The following is a 16900-nucleotide window of genomic DNA, read 5'->3' as shown; positions in this document are numbered from 1 at the left end:
AGAATCGGCTCCAGCAACAGGGCTGGGCGCATTGTTCCATTCCCCGCCCACTCTCGGTGTAAACAAGTCCCTCCTGGTCTCTGCTTGAAATGCACTTTCCTGCGTTTGCTTTGGTGTAACTGGCTTCCCCTGCATGGGCGAATGTGAAGAAGATCCTTAGTAAGTCATTGAAGAAAACCGAGAAGAGGTCGGAGTGGCCTCTGTCGTTCATCAACGATCCAGTCAGGCAGTACTCCTCTGTAAAGCGCCGTTCGTTCACGTCGATTGGCTTTTTTTTGCCTTCATTCGTGCGAGTGGTAAAAGCAGACGCCCCTATTCTGCCGTGACCCGGATTCGAACCGGGGTTGTTGCGGCCACAACGCAAAGTACTGATCACTATACGATCACAGCGAGTTACCGAGACACACGCGGCAGGGCGGAAAGGGCTGTGCTCTCTTCGTGTGACATAATTCGGAAAAGTCCTGACGTTGCATTTCAACTGAGCCCCAGTATACATCGACCCTTCGACACTCTGAGTGACAACTCTCTTGCGTGTTTTCTCATATTTATGTAGTTTGCTTGCATGATGCCGGGAACAGCATGGTTGTTCGCTGCCATATAGTCTAGCGGTTAGGGTTCCTGGTTTTCACCCAGGCGGTTCGACTCGGTTTTGCCTCCTGCTTTCCAAAAGATCAGCACCGTGTATGAAAGAGCCGCATTAAAACTACTCGAACGTGCAAAACGTGCGAGAAGAGGGGGCGCTTGTTTCCAACCGAAACTTCTCGCGTGTGAGACGAGCTGATCATCGCTGTGGGAGGGTTACTCTGGTAGACAGGGCTGACCTTCGGCAATAGGATTTATAGTCTCCAAGATGATATTTGCACTTTCTGGAGAGGCGATTTTCTCCACTTCAGTAGCCCGATTTCGTCGATTGCGTGGAGAGGGCTGTAGAATGTGGCGCCGCCTTTCCTGCTCCGTCCATGACAGGCGTGCTGGTCTCTGGAGAGAGAGCACGGTCCATCAGCGCACTCCAATAAAGGCACTGGAAGCAGCTGAATCGCATTGGCGAAGCTCAGCGCTGGGCCGCTGGGCACATCTTACCACCGTTTCCGTAGTGTAGTGGTTATCGCGTTCGCCTCACACGCGAAAGGTCCCCGGTTCGAAACCGGGCGGAAACAGACATCTTTTGTCGCCAAGCACAAAAGGGGATTGGGGATTCGCCTAGCGCTGTGATCGAACAGACCCACTGGACCCACCTCTTAGTGTGGCGGGATCTGCACAGTGCATGTCACAGCGCATCCTGCTTTCACTTCAATCCGCGTCCTGATGTACCCCAGTCTCCCGCGTGACAGGTGGGGACAGGTGACAGGTCCTATACTAACGAGGAAGACATCGCTCTCTCCGACCCCCGGCATCGTGTCCCGACCCACCGTGCTGGAAGCCGACGCGTGCTGTGATTCCTTTACGGAGCAGAAATGACAACCGAGGAGCCGAGAGATCATTTCAGCATTTCGCGTCTGAACGGAAAACACAAACGACCAACTCGGAATGACTTGCCTTTGACGCTTCTCAAAGCGTTCTTTGTGCACCACGACTGCGCCGCCTAGCAGCAACAGGGGTTTATGGCAGGAAAGGGGGTTTACTGATTATGATTCCAGATGTGAGGGGGCATAATCTTAAACTGACCATTTGGCCAGGGTCTCTTAACTGGACAAATACCATGACCCCCCCTTACCATAACACCGAATGACGTCTGAAGCAGCAAGGAAGGACTATATAACCTAAAAGTTTGTACCGGCACATCGAACAATACTTCCGTTTTGTTGTTTCTTGCGGGAAACAAGACTTCGGCTTTATTGTTTCTTGCGTGCAATACACTCATCTGTTTTACTTCATCTCGGGATCCAGAACCTTATTCCTTCTGTTACAACAAATTTGGCGTAGTTGGCGGATGCTCCAGAAGGCGCAGAACTTCCCATCCGCAGGAGAGACGGTCAGCGCTCACATTACTAAGAGGTAAGGACTCCTCTTTTTTTAAAAAACAAGTCCCGACTCTCTCTGATCGATTGGGAAGTCTCTGCTCCCTGCGAGAATCGCCTGAGATGACGGAGTAAACGTGAGTTCCTGAATTCCTCTGGCCCGGGGAAGACACCGGTGTATGTAATGGGTGGTTTGCTGTAAGCCCAGAATTTGGTCTGGCAGGCGGTCCGCGGTATTGTGTACAGGCGTTCGAAGCTGGTGTAGGCGTCCCACACTGACAGATTGAAGAAACTGAGTCTCTTTAGTCTGAAGGGAGTGTCTCACACTGACAGGCTGGAGGAACTGAGTCTCTTTAGTCTGAAGGGAGTGTCTCACACTGACAGATTGAAGAAACTGAGTCTCTTTAGTCTGAAGGGAGTGTCTCACACTGACAGGCCGGAGGAACTGAGTCTCTTTAGTCTGAAGGGGGTGTCTCACACTGACAGGCCGGAGGAACTGAGTCTCTTTAGTCTGAAGGGAGTGAACCCAGGTGCCCTGTGCTGAGCCAGGATCAGGGTGGAGTGGCGATTGCCATGATCCGGCGAGCACAAAGCTTCATCAGCTGCCCTTTGCCACAGGAGGTAAGAGGATGTCCAGTGATGACGTGCTTCCCTGTCCGTCGTGGCAGTGAACAGGTCCTGGTTACAGGACCTCTAAAAAAGGAAATAAAGACTGAAATCAGATCCGACCCACCATGCTGCCACGGCGACGGTGCTCTGCCCAGTGAAAGTGGCAGCCTGTCCCTGGACTGTGGGTGGAAACTGGAGCACCTGGAGGAAACCCCCACAGACCAGGGAGAGAACATGGAAACTCCACACAGACAGCACCCACACCCCAGGTCCAGCACTGTGAAGCATGCCCGACGATGCGGAAGGGCTTTTACAAATGAGTGTGTAACTCACGCTGGTGCCCAGGATGGCCTGCTACCGGAACGCAACCTAATTTTCTTCATGCAGTTTGTTCGAAGCGGTTCACAGGAGCTGGAGGTGAGGACTGAGCTGGGGTCCAGTGTGCGAGAGTGACTGCTGATGTCACGTGTGTGTGTGTGTGTGTGTGTCTGGATCATTGTGAGCACCATCAGGTTTGTGTATTTGTTTAAACAAGAGGACGTCTCTGTACGGGTCTGACTCTGTGTGAAGGTGCAGCTCTAACTGTGTCTATCTCTCTAGCTGTGAGCGCCTGTCTATCTCTACAATGCATGAGGGGCTAAATCTGCCTCCGAGAACCCGACTTTTCAGAAGAAAAATCTATGAAAAGGCACGGCCTGGCCCTCTTCTCTTGCTCCCGATATATAACACACTGGGGGATGAAGCTGGTGTCTTCAGCTGTAACCCTAGCTATTTATGCAAACAGCTCTTTTATGAAAAGCAGCTCTAGGCCTAGACAAGAGGAACAGATAAAACAAATCTTGGACTTATGACTTATTCAAAGCAGACTGAGTGCTGCTATACTGTATGTAGGAGCCAGAGATGAAGAATGAGCTATTTAAGGAAATCAGGAGTGTGAGGGAGGGACTGTGTGCTTTTCCTCCCAAAAGAGAAGACTTGTGGTTCTTTATGCTTTTCTGCACAGGCTGCCAACGTTTGGGTTCTTGGTTTGAATGCTCGAGTTGTCAGGCTGGCGTTTTTAGTTCCTGTTGGAGCCCATAATTGTGAACAAGGCGCTTTAGGACGTCTCTGTGCGGGTGTGTGTTTGTAATGACGTGTGTGTGCCTCTCTGTTTCAGTATAAAAAATGCATTTAAGACATTCAGCCTTTTCATGTTCCTAATATTCTTTCTTTCTCGACAATAATAACTAAGGTGGCTGCTGGAAGAGGTGTTAATGGGGCCAGCAGGGGGTGCTCACCCTGCGGTCTGTGTGGGTCCTAATGCCCCAGTCTAGTGATGTGGACACTGGACTGTAAACTGGCGCCGTCCTTCGGATGAGACGTAAAACCGAGGTCCTGACTCTCTGTGGGCATTAAAAATCCCAGGGTGTTTCTCGAAAAGAGTAGGGGTTTTACCCCAGTGTCCTGGCCAAATTTCCCATTGACCCTTACCAATCATGGCCTCCTAAAAACCCCCATTTATGAATTGGCTTCATTACTCTGCTCTCCTCCCCACTGATAGCTGGTGTGTGGGGAGCGTTCTGGCGCACTATGGCTGCCGTCGCATCATCCAGGTGGATGCTGCACATTGGTGGTGGTGGAGGGGAGTCCCCATGTCCTGCAAAGCGCTTTGAGTGGAGTGTCCAGAAAAGCACTATATAAGTGTAAGCAATTATTATTCATTATAAAGTAATAAGTCAATTTTTTCTCACCCCTCCATTGCAAGGCATACACAACACAAACACCAGGAACAATTATCTCAGAGCCAGTTAACCTCCCAGAAGAAATAAAAGGTGTTAAAAGTAAGTATCTCCTTTAGGTGAGGACAGACTGGATCAAACAAAAACAACATTTGAAGTGAATTGCAAATGTATTGAGTTGTGATGCAACTGTAACTTGAACCTAACATGACTGGGGCGTGCATTTTTGAAATTGCATTTTCACAGCTGAAATACAAAATGAAGCTGATCGCAGTCCAAACTCAAGGTATTGTTGTAAAACTAAATATTCAACATGTTTCTACCTGTCCCTTTTCAGCTCACTCAGAAGTCCACAGCCTGCAGCCTGGTGCCTCTCTGTCTCTCTCCCTCCACACTGCTGGTCCAGTGGAGGTGCTGTTTGATCCTGCAGGATCTGTCCAGTCTCGTATAGTCTTACTGAGCAGCGCAGGGCTCCCTGGCCCCAGGTACGAACAGTGAGTGTCAGTGCAGAACAGCTCTCTGACACTCCGCTCCCTCACTCCAGCTGATCAGGGCAACTACACAGTGAGGGACCTTAAGGGAAGCAGTATCAGCACTGTGATCGTCACTGTGGGTGGTAAGCAGGTCTACAGTAGGGCTCTATATTCTTGACAGAGTGTGTTCTTATATCATCCTCTGTCCTGATTGTCTTTCAGCTCATAGAAACACTGTCACCCTGCAGCCTGAAGCCTCTCTGTCTGTCCCTCCGTTCACTGGAGAGCCAGTGGAGGTGCTGTTTGATCCTGCAGGAGGTGGAAACTGGACCTCAGTGTGTTCTGTCCAGAACAGCACAGCCAGCTGTGTCCCCCAGTACAGTTTTTTTCTATTTTTGATGATTAGCCATATGTTGATTACAATATTGTACATAATGTATAATTTGAACTCGATATTTTTCAGGAGTGAATGATTGTAAATTTTCAGAATAAATTTCGAAACCAAATTATTGTCCCTCGATCTCTGTCTCTCTCACCCTGCTGTCTGTCTGTCCCTGCCTCTCTGTCTCTCTCTTTCAGCCCCGTCTGTCAGTCTGTCTGTCCCTCGATCTCTGTCTCTCTCTCTCTCCTTCCTCTCTCTCTCTCGGTTTGTTTGTCCCTCAATCTCAATCTTTCTCTTTGCCCGCTGTCTTTCTGTGCCTTCATCTTTGTCTCTCTCTCTCCTTCCTTTCTGTCTGTCACTCTGTCTGTCCTGCGTTGTCCCAGCTGGGCCTGTCTCCCCGGCTCTCTGCCTTCAGCTCTGTTCGCCGATGTCCCACCAGCCCGTCTCTCTCTCAGCCTGTCTCTTGACTTGCAGGAGGAAGAGGAGGTGGAGACAGCTCCTCCGGCAGGAGAGAGGAAGGAGGTCAGTGCTGGTCCCACCCTGCCTCCTGTCCTGTCTGTGGTGGAGTTTTGCCGTCTTGTCTGTCCCTGGTTCTCAGTGTCTCTCTCTCTTTCAGCCCTGTCTGTCAGTGTCTCTGTCCTCAGTGTGTCTCTCTCCTCCTCCTCTCTGTCCTGTGGTGTCCAGTCAGTGTGTCTCTCTCCTCCTCCTCTCTGTCCTGTGGTGTCCAGTCAGTATGTCTCTCTCCTCCTCCTCTCTGTCCTGTGGTGGGTATGCTTTATATAGGCAGTGTGTCTCTCTCCTCCTCCTCTCTGTCCTGTGGTGTCCAGGCAGTGTGTCTCTCTACTCCTCCTCCTCTCTGTCCTGTGGTGTACAGTGGGTCAGTATTAGTGGGCTACACCCAGGCTCACTCACCGCGAGTGTGATCTCAGCAGAGTCTCTGTGCTCTTGGGACACTTGACTCACCTGTCTCTCTCTTCCTCTCCCTGTGCTGTCCCTCTCCTGCCCCCTCTCTCCCTCCTCGGACTCCAGCTGGAGGAGGTCCAATCACCACCTCCTGTGAGACAGAAGAAAAAGAAGGTGGGTAATGCTCTGATCCTCTCTTTACTCTTGTCCAGTGTCCAGTCAGTGTCCAGTCAGTGTGTCTGTATGAACCCCTCTCTCTCTCAGTGCAGTGTTCATGTACTGGAGTGTCCAGTCAGTGTATCTGTATGAACCCCTCTCTCTCAGTGCAGTGTTCATGTACTGGAGTGTCCAGTCAGTGTGTCTGTATGAACCCCTCTCTCTCAGTGCAGTGTTCATGTACTGGAGTGTCCAGTCAGTGTGTCTGTGTGAACCCCTCTCTCTCTCTCTCAGTGCAGTGTTCATGTACTGGAGTGTCCAGTCAGTGTGTCTGTATGAACCCCTCTCTCTCTAAGTGCAGTGTTCATGTCCTGGAGTGTCCAGTCCGACTCTTAACGTGACTCTCCTGTCTCTGCTTCAGAAGCGCTGGTGGGTCTTTTTCAACTCCCTGAGCTGCGTGTCGGTGGAGACAGGTGATCAGGACGAGCCGATGGAGGCGGTGGAGACCGTGGGTCAGGAGAGGAAGAGCGAGGGAGAGGAGGAGCAGGCTGCCGGGAAGGACAAGAAGAGGAAGTGCAGGTGAGCAGACAGGGGGGCGCCGCCCGGTCGTGTCTGTGATTCAAGGAAGAGTCTCCTCTTGCTGTTTGATGTCATGGTGACGTCTGTGTCTGTGTCCCTCACACCTGCAATAACAATATTCTTTCCAGGTTCCTTTCCTGGTTCTGTGCCTGATAAGATCTGGACTGGACTGGACTGGACTGGACTGGACCGGAGCTGAGGGACACCGGACGACTGGACTGGAGCCTAGGGACACCAGGCTGGACTGGACCGGAGCTGAGAGACACCAGACTGTGCTGGACCGAAGCTGAGGGACCCCAGACTGTGCTGGACTGAAGCTGAGGGACCCCAGACTGTGCTGGACCGAAGCTGAGGGACCTCAGACTGTGCTGGACCGAAGCTGAGGGACCCCATTCTTTGCTGGACTGAAGCTGAGGGACCCCAGACTGGACTGGACCGGAGCTGAGGGGCCCCAGACTGGACTGGACCAAAGCTGAGGGACACCAGACTGTGCTGGACCGAAGCTGAGGAACCCCAGACTGTGCTGGACCGAAGCTGAGGGACCCCAGACTGTGCTGGACTGAAGCTGAGGGACCCCAGACTGTGCTGGACCGAAGCTGAGGGACCTCAGACTGTGCTGGACCGAAGCTGAGGGACCCCATTCTTTGCTGGACTGAAGCTGAGGGACCCCAGACTGGACTGGACCGGAGCTGAGGGGCCCCAGACTGGACTGGACCAAAGCTGAGGGACCCCAGTCTGTGCTGGACCGAAGCTGAGGGACCCCAGTCTGGACTGCACTGGAGCTGAGGGACACCAGACTGGACTGGAGCTGAGGGGCCCCAGACTGGACTGGACTGGAGCTGAGGGGCCCCAGACTGGACTGGACTGGAGCTGAGGGGCCCCAGACTGGACTGGACTGAAGCTGAGGGACCCCAGACCCCAGTCTGGACTGAAGCTGAGGGACCCCAGTCTGGACTGAAGCTGAGGGGCCCCAGACTGGACTGGACTGGAGCTGAGGGGCCCCAGACTGGACTGGACTGGAGCTGAGGGGCCCCAGACTGGACTGGACTGAAGCTGAGGGACCCCAGACCCCAGTCTGGACTGAAGCTGAGGGACCCCAGTCTGGACTGAAGCTGAGGGGCCCCAGACTGGACTGGACTGAAGTTGCGGGGCCCCAGACCGGACTGGACTGAAACTGAGGGACCCCAGACCCCAGTCTGGACTGATGCTGAGGGACCCCAGACTGGACTGTGGAAAACTTTCACATTATCTCCACCTGAGTCCTCAGACCGTCTGCATAAGATCTGGACTGGACTGTGCTGGACCGGAGCTGAGGGGCCCCAGACTGTGCTGGACCGGAGCTGAGGGGCCCCAGACTGTGCTGGACCTAACCTGAGGGTCCCCAGACTGGACTTAATCTGTATTGTAATTTTTGTTCTTTTGTTAAACATCAATAAAAAAAAAAAATCTGTTCAGCTTTTGGTTTTTTCCCTCCCCCCCCACCGAAACGAACGAACAGAGTCTGTCCTTCTCTTTCATCCCGGAGAGTTTGTGGTTGACGGATTGAGGCCGAGAGCCCTCGTCGTCGGCGTGCCACCAGTTGGCGGGGATATAGCAGGGGGGGCATCGTGTCCAATACTCCTTGAAACGAGACAGATTTCAAGCCACCTCCGTCTGAAGAGAAGGAAGTCGACCACGAAGTCCAGGGTGTCCTAGGAAGCTCTTTAGCCATCGTTTGCCCAGCAGCCATCTCACCCTGCAGCTCCCAGCTGGCAGCCCCCTCCCCACTGGAGCCCAGCAGGTGGGAGCCTGGTCAGTACCTGGAGGGGAGACTCCTGGGAAAAACTGAGGTTGCTGCTGGGAGAGGTGTTAGTAGGGCCAGCAGGGGGCGCTCACCCTGCGGACTGTGTGGGTCCTTATGCCCCAGTATAGTGACGGGGGACACTGGACTGTAAACAGGCGCCGTCCTTCGGATGAGACGTCAAACCGAGGTCCTGACTCTCTGTGCTCATTAACAATCCCGGGGTGTTTCTGGAGAAGAGTAGGGGTGTTACCCCAGTGTCCTGGCCTGATTCCCCCCATGGTCTTGACCCATGATTGCCTCCTAATCACCCCCCCTCTCTGAACTGGCTCCATCCCTCTGCTCTCCTCCCCACTGAGAGCTGCTGTGTGCTGAGCGGACTGGAGCATCATCCAGGTGGGGGCTGCACACTGGGGGGGCTGGAGGGGATCCCCCTGACCTGGGAAGAGCCATGAGTGGAGGGTCCAGACTTATTAATTATTATTATTATTCGTGCTGCACTGGGCTTCAGTCCTGGCAGTGAGAGGGGGACTCTGTGATCAGGACAGATACTTATGACTGTATAATAATACACGATAGAAATGGAACACAGGGTAGCGCTGTAGTCTCTTCGAAACGTTTTGAACTGCCAGAAGAAGTTTTCACAACCCGGACTCATGAAGGTACAGGTCTTCTCCCTTCGGCCGGAGCAAGGTGTATCGTGTCCTGGTGATTTCTCCCGTTTCGAATGGAGTTTAATGTCGCATTTCTACTTTATTAGAGAGAGGCACTGAACTTTGGGGAACGTGACATCCACCCAGTATTACTAGTAGGTTGATAAATATAAATGTTCTTTTTCCCCCCGTATTATACCTCGCGAAATATAATATGTGTGTGTGTCCTGTGATGGACTGGTGTCCTGTCCAGGGTGTGTGAGTGTGTGTGTCTGTGTGTCCTGTGATGGACAGATGGTACCCAGCCTGGACACCCATGAGACATCGGCTGTGATGGACTGGTATCCTGTGAAGGACTGGTGTCCTGTCCAGGGTGTGTGTGTGTCCTGTGATGGACTGGTGGATCACAATATTAATTCTCCTCCTTGATTCCCTCCTTCATCGCCAGAGTGAAAGCGGGACACGGCAGTAAAAGCTCAGCCCTGCGGGTGGTGGTCCTCTCGACCCCACGGGGGGGTTATGTTCACGTCCCGCTGGGAATCGCACCGACGCGGTGGAGTTCGTGAACGTCCCAGACACCAAGAAAACGAGAGAGAGAAAAAAGGTCGTTTTCGGGGTTCAAGAAGCAACCCCGAGATTCAGGGAGTTTCCCCGCTGAGCTTACTCTGCCGAAAACACGCAGGTTTTATTTTTTTCCCGTGCCCCCCCCCTCACACAGGCCGTTTCTGTAGCGTGAAGTTGTGTTTTTTTGCGCAGCGGTCGGTGAGGGGCGAAATTGTATTTATTTTTTTCCCACGGTTTGAAACAGAAACAGCCGGGTGGTGTTGTAGAGAGGTCGACGTGCCTGGTTTTCCTCGTCTGCGAAGCCCGTTTTTTTTTTGGGGGGGGGGGGGGGTCGTGAGGTCCCACGCAGCGCTCGGAAAAGAAAATGGCGTTTCTTTTCCCCGCAGGACGGGGGGGTACCCGTGTTTTTTGGACGTGGCGTGGCCCGAAATTTCCGCCCTTGGGCGCTAGAGGGGAGTGGAGGTTGGTCTTTCTTTGATTTGGGGTTCGGGGGGGATGCTAATTTCACTGAACCAAACCCCACGGAAACTCGTGTTGGACGTGGTGGTGCTGAATGCGCCCTTGACGTGATTTTGTCTTTAAATTCAAGTGCAGCTTTTGTAACCCTTGGGCCGGAAACAGCTGGACCCGTTTCCCCTGCCTGTCCGAGGTGGTGACTACCGGGGTCGTACAGGGACACCCGGCTGGGTGCGACGTCACGGAGGCGTCACAATGAGCCGCCTGACGTCACAGAGCGGCGGCTTCTCTCCAGACACAGCTGGGTGAGCTCCTCCAGTCAGGACAGGAGGCTCTACTGTACACAGAGAGTGGCGGGGGTGTGGAACAAAGCTGATACCCTGGCTCCTCTCCAGACACAACTGGGTGAGCTCCTCCAGTCAGGACAGGAGGCTCTACTGTACACAGAGGGTGGCGGGGGTGTGGAACAAAGCTGATACCCTGGCTTCTCTCAGGACACAGCTGGGTGAGGTCCTCCAGTCAGGACAGGAGGCTCTTCTGTACACAGAGGGGGGCGGGGGTGGGGAACAAGCCGCCCAGCTGTGTGGCTCCGCCCCCTCCCCTCCGCTCTGTGACTCTGCTTGTCTCGGCAGGACGATGGACCGACAGAGATGCCTCACGGCCGTGCACGGTCGCAGCAGGACCCGGGCCCGGCGAGGCGTCATAAGTCCACCCCTCCCGCCCACCATCCAGCGTCCAGCGTCCAGCCCTCCTCCGACTGGCCTCTCCGCCCCCAGCAGCGCTCGCTGTATTATAATAATAATAATAATAAACTTCACCGATAGAGCACCTTTCACACACATAGCAACGCAAAGCGCTTGACAGACCAGGTCTCACGGTAACACCTCCAGACGAGGAGAGACACTCCCAGTGGTGATCTTGACTGAGGACACGCCTCGGCTCAAGAGACAGGGTCGCAGGTCCATTATAGCCTTCTGAGAGCACAGATTGCCTCTGAACGTCCCACACTCTTCCTGGACACACTGTAGAGACTCACCTGTCCAGACTCTTACTGGACACATTGTACACACTCACCTGTCCACACTCTCACTGGACACACTGTAGAGACTGCCCAAGGCCCCTAGTCGCGACACGACTGGGCTGGGCTATTTGGTCAGAGCTGTCTCGGAGATGGGCTGTTTGGCGTCTTCACAGGTCACACCGGTCAGGCCCGGTGCTTTTCCGTAAGTCTGACCCAGTCGCCTTCCGCGAAACTGGACCGGCCGCCCTGTGGTGGGCCCGGTGCCCCACATCTACCCTACAGCTCCCCCCACTGACCCCTAAACTCCCGATACCCTACAGCTCCCCACACTGACCCCTAAACTCCCGATACCCTACAGCTCCCCACACTGACCCCTAAACCCGATACCCTACAGCTCCCCACTCTGACCCCTAAACTCCCGATACCCTACAGCTCCCCACACTGACCCCTAAACTCCCGATACCCTACAGCTCTCCACTCTGACCCCTAAACTCCCGATACCCTACAGCCCCCCACACTGACCCCTAAACTCCCGATACCCTACAGCTCCCCACACTGACCACTAAACTCCCGATACCCTACAGCTCCCCACACTGACCCCTAAACTCCCGATACCCTACAGCTCCCCACACTGACCCCTAAACTCCCGATACCCTACAGCTCTCCACACTGACCCCTAAACTCCCGATACCCTACAGCTCCCCACTCTGACCCCCACAGTCCTGATGGCCGAGAGGTCTCTGCTTGCTGTAGTGATTGAGTGAGCTCTGTGGACCTGACCTCTGTCTTGTGTCCTCGTTTCCAGCGTCTCCTAGTGGTCCGGCATTTCACACGACCTGAAGGTGAGATCTGGGGAGGAGACAGAGCACCCCCTAACACCCCTGAGCTGGGTTACAGGGTAAGACAGCTTCTTACTGTTGGACACACCTGTCCACACTCTTACTGGACACACTGGACACACTCGCCTGTCCAGACTCTTACTGTCCACACTCACCTGTCCAGACTCTCACTGGACACACTGTCCACACTCACCTGTCCACACTCACTGGACACACTGTCCACTCTCACCTGTCCAAACTCTCACTGGACACACTGTCCACACTCACCTGTCCACACTCACTGGACACACTGTCCACTCTCACCTGTCCAAACTCTCACTGGACACACTGTACACACTCACCTGTCCACACTCACTGGACACACTGTTCACTCTCACCTGTCCACACTCTCAGTGGACACACTGTACACACTCACCTGTCCAGACTCTTACTGGACACACTGTACACACTCACCTGTCCGGACTCTTACTGGACACACTGTACACACTCACCTGTCCAAACTCTCAGTGGACACACTGTACACACTCACCTGTCCAGACTCTTACTGGACACACTGGACATACTCACCTGTCCAGGCATAGTCTCTGCTCCTCATCCCCCCTGCGTTGTGTTTCCCCCTCTCCCCGCTGGACAGAATCCTGTGGTGTCTTCGTGCTTCCCCGAGCTCGTCCAGAAGCTGGAGAGGGCGGCCGAGCTGCAGCTGGAGCTCCCGGGGTCGCCCGACTCGTTCCGCTCGGTGTCCCCCCCCTCCTCGCCCGAGAGCCCCCCCCGCTCCCCGCCCCCGGCCCCCCCCTCCGGCCCCCTCAGGCCCCTGACCGCCCCGCCCCGCCGCCCCCCCTTCCTCGCCGCCATGCCCCTCGAGCCCCCCCTGCTGCCCGGGGCGGTGCCCCTGCCCCTGCCCCTGCCCCCGCCCGTCCTGCCCCCCATCGCCCGCCCGGCCCCGCCAGGCCCCGCCTGGGGCTCCCCGGTGCGGAGGGCAAGGAGAGAGGCTGAGATGTCTGACGAGGCAAGTGGGGCAGAGTCTGTCCGTCTGTCCGTCTGTCCTTCTGTCCATCTGTCTGTCTGTCCTTCTGTCCATCTGTCTTTCTGTCCTTTTCTGTCTTTCTGTCCATCAGTCCATATGTCCTTTTCTCTGTCTCTGTCATCTGTCCATCTGCACTTCTCTCTTTCTGTCTTTCTGTCCTTCTGTCTGAGTCTCTGTGTCTGTCCCTCTCTCCCTGTCTCTCTCCCTCTCTCTTTCCATGTCTCCCTGCTCTCTGTCTGTCCAGCATTGTCCCAGCTGGGCCTGTCTCCCTGTGTCTCTCCGTGTGTCTCCCTGCTCTCTGTCTGTCCTGCGTTGTCCCAGCTGGGTCTCCCTCCCTCCTCTCTCTCTCCGTGTGTCTCCCTGCTCTCTGTCTGTCCTGCGTTGTCCCAGCTGGGTCTCTCTCCCTGTGTCTCTCCGTGTGTCTCCCTGCTCTCTGTCTGTCCTGCGTTGTCCCAGCTGGGCCCTGTCTCCCTGTGTCTCTCCGTGTGTCTCCCTGCTCTCTGTCTGTCCTGCATTGTCCCAGCTGGGTCTCTCTCCCTGTGTCTCTTCGTGTGTCTCCCTGTCTGTCCTCTCTGTCTGTCCTGCGTTGTCCCAGCTGGGCCTGTCTCCCCGGCTCTCTGCCTTCAGCTCTGTTCGCCGATTTCCCGCCAGCCCGTCTCTCTCTTAGCCTGTCTCTTGACTTGCAGGAGGAAGAGGAGGTGGAGACAGCTCCTCCGGCAGGAGAGAGGAAGGAGGTCAGTGCTGGTCCCACCCTGCCTCCTGTCCTGTCTGTGGTGGAGTTTCGCCGTCTTGTCTGTCCCTGGGTCTCAGTGTCTCTCTCTCTTTCAGCCCTGTCTGTCAGTGTCTCTCTCGGCCTGCTGTCTGTCTGTCCCTGCCTCTCTGTCTCTCTCTCTTTCAGCCCTGTCTGTCAGTCTGTCTGTCCCTCGATCTCAGTGTCTCTCTCTCGGCCTACTGTCTGTTTGTCCCTGCCTCTCTGTCTCTCTCTCTTTCAGCCCTGTCTGTCAGTGTCTCTCTCCTCCTCCTCTCTGTCCTCAGTGTGTCTCTCTCCTCCTCCACTCTGTCCTGTGGTGTCCAGGCAGTTTGTCTCTCTCCTCCTCCTCCTCTCTGTCCTATGGTGTCCAGTGGGTCAGTATTAGTGGGCTACACCCAGGCTCACTCACTGCGAGTGTGATCTCAGCAGAGTCTCTGTACTCTTGGGACACTTGACTCACCTGTCTCTCTCTTTCTCTCCCTGTGCTGTCCCTCTCCTGCCCCCTCTCTCCCTCCTCGGACTCCAGCTGGAGGAGGTCCAATCACCACCTCCTGTGAGACAGAAGAAAAATAAGGTGGGTAATGCTCTGATCCTCTCTTTACTCCTGTCCAGTGTCCAGTCAGTGTCCAGTCAGTGTCTCTGTATGAACCCCTCTCTCTCTCTCAGTGCAGTGTTCATGTACTGGAGTTTCCAGTCAGTGTGTCTGTATGAACCCCTCTCTCTCTCAGTGCAGTGTTCATGTACTGGAGTGTCCAGTTAGTGTGTCTGTATGAACCCCTCTCTCTCTCAGTGCAGTGTTCATGTACTGGAGTGTCCAGTCAGTCAGGGTGTCTGTGTGAACCCCTCTCTCTCTCAGTGCAGTGTTCATGTCCTGGAGGGTCCAGTCGTGTGTCTGTATGAACCCCTCTCTCTCTCTCAGTGCAGTGTTCATGTCCTGGAGTGTCCAGTCCGACTCTTAATGTGACTCTCCTGTCTCTGCTTCAGAAGCGCCGATGCGCCTTTTTAAAGTCCCTGAGCTGCGTGTCGGTGGAGACAGAAGATCAGGACGAGCCGATGGAGGCGGCGGAGACCGTAGCTCAGGAGAGGAAGAGCGAGGGAGAGGAGGAGCAGGCTGCCGGGAAGGACAAGAAGAGGAAGAGGAGGTGCAGGTGAGCAGACAGGGGGGCGCCGCCCGGTCGTGTCTGTGATTCAAGGAGGAGTCTCCTCTTGCTGTTTGATGTCATGGTGACGTCTGTGTCTGTGTCCCTCACACCTGCAATAACAATATTCTTTCCAGGTTCCTTTCCTGGTTCTGTGCCTGCTAAGATCTGGACTGGACTGGACTGGACTGGACTGGAGCTGAGGGACACCAGACGACTGGACTGGAGCTGAGGGACCCCAGACTGTGCTGGACCGAAGCTGAGGGACCCCAGTCTGGACTGAAGCTGAGGGACCCCAGACTGTGCTGGACCGAAGCTGAGGGACCCCAGACTGTGCTGGACCGAAGCTGAGGGACCCCAGACTGGACTGGACCGAAGCTGAGGGACCCCAGTCTGGACTGCACTGGAGCTGAGGGACACCAGACTGGACTGGACTGGAGCTGAGGGACACCAGACTGGACTGGACTTTTGTAAAGCATCAATAAAATGTTTTTAAAAAAAATCTGTTTAGCTTTTGGTTTTTTCCCTCCCCCCCCCCCAAGGTTGCTGCTGGGAGAGGTGTGAGTGGGGCCGGCAGGGGGCGCTCTCACCCTGTGGTCTGTGTGAGTCCTGATGCCCCAGTATAGTGAGGGGGGACACTGGACTGTAAACAGGCGCTGTCCTTCGGATGAGACGTCAAACCGAGGTCCTAACTCTCTGTGCTCATTAACAATCCCGGGGTGTCTCTGGAGAAGAGTAGGGGTGTTACCCCAGTGTCCTGGCCTGATTCCCCCCATGGTCTTGACCCATGATTGCCTCCTAATCACCCCCCCTCTCTGAACTGGCTCCATCCCTCTGCTCTCCTCCCCACTGAGAGCTGCTGTGTGCTGAGCGGACTGGAGCATCATCCAGGTGGGGGTTGCACACTGGGGGGGCTGGAGGGGATCACCCTGACCTGGGAGGAGCTCTGAGGGGAGGGTCCAGACTTATTAATTATTATTATTATTGGTGCTGCACTGGGCTTAAGTCCTGGTAGTGAGAGGGGGACTCTGTGATCAGGACAGATACTTATGACTGTATAATAATACACGATAGAAATGGAAAACAGGGTAGCGCTGTAGTCTCTTCGAAACGTTTTGAACTGCCAGAAGAAGTTTTCACAACCCGGACTCGTGAAGGTACAGGTCTTCTCCCATCGTCCGGAGCAAGGTGAGAGGCCACCCCCTCGGGGCGCAGTATCCCCGATGCACCCCCCCACCACCACCCAAAACGACACACACTTCTGTGACGATTGGGAGACCCCGGTTCGACCAGCCCCTGCGGTGGAGGAAACAACCCGCTGGAGAGAACACGCAGACTCCACACAGAAGGGTCACCTCGGCATTTATTCCAACAGCAAAACAACACCAGAGAAAAACGGTCTCCGAAAGAGAAGCGTACACCGGGAAAGACATGACGGGGTCATTACAAATGGGAATAGGAGTTCTTTTTTTCTTTTTTTTTCCGGACATCAGTTGTATCGTTTCCTGGTGATTTCTCCCGTTTCGAACGGAGTTTAATGTTGCGTTTCTACTTTATTAGAGAGAGGCACTGAACTTTGGGGAACGTGACATCTACCCAGTATTACTAGTAGATTGATAAATATAAATGTTCTTTTCCCCCCCGTATTATACCTCGCGAAATATAACGATGGCCAACTCCTTAAGTCGAAATTTAAACCCTTTTCACGCTACAAGACTCCGGACGTTTCCTTTTTTGTCCTCTTTGGCCTCCAAAATAAAAAAAACTGGGATCCATCATGGCGTTTCCAAATTAAAACGTCAACCACTTTTCGGGCTTTCGTGCTGTCCATGATGAAACCGTCATGGTTCTGTAAGGATACGTTACGTCACAGACCGGCGGCGCTCGGACGTGAG

General features: G+C 54.4%; 1 non-coding gene across 1 annotated transcript; it reads left to right on the top strand.

The window, feature by feature from the left end:
• The first annotated feature begins 1084 nt into the window (after positions 1–1084).
• On the top strand, positions 1085–1157 carry trnav-cac (transfer RNA valine (anticodon CAC)). Its single transcript has one exon. It is a non-coding gene; the product is annotated as a tRNA-Val (tRNA).
• Positions 1158–16900: the final 15743 nt, after the last annotated feature.

This window comes from Lepisosteus platostomus, chromosome 5, assembly GCF_059453375.1.
Source record: "Lepisosteus platostomus isolate fLepPlt1 chromosome 5, fLepPlt1.hap1, whole genome shotgun sequence".
NCBI lineage: Eukaryota > Metazoa > Chordata > Actinopteri > Semionotiformes > Lepisosteidae > Lepisosteus > Lepisosteus platostomus.
The sequence above is the reverse complement of the archived record's forward strand: the minus strand, read 5'-3'. Positions and strand labels throughout refer to the sequence as shown.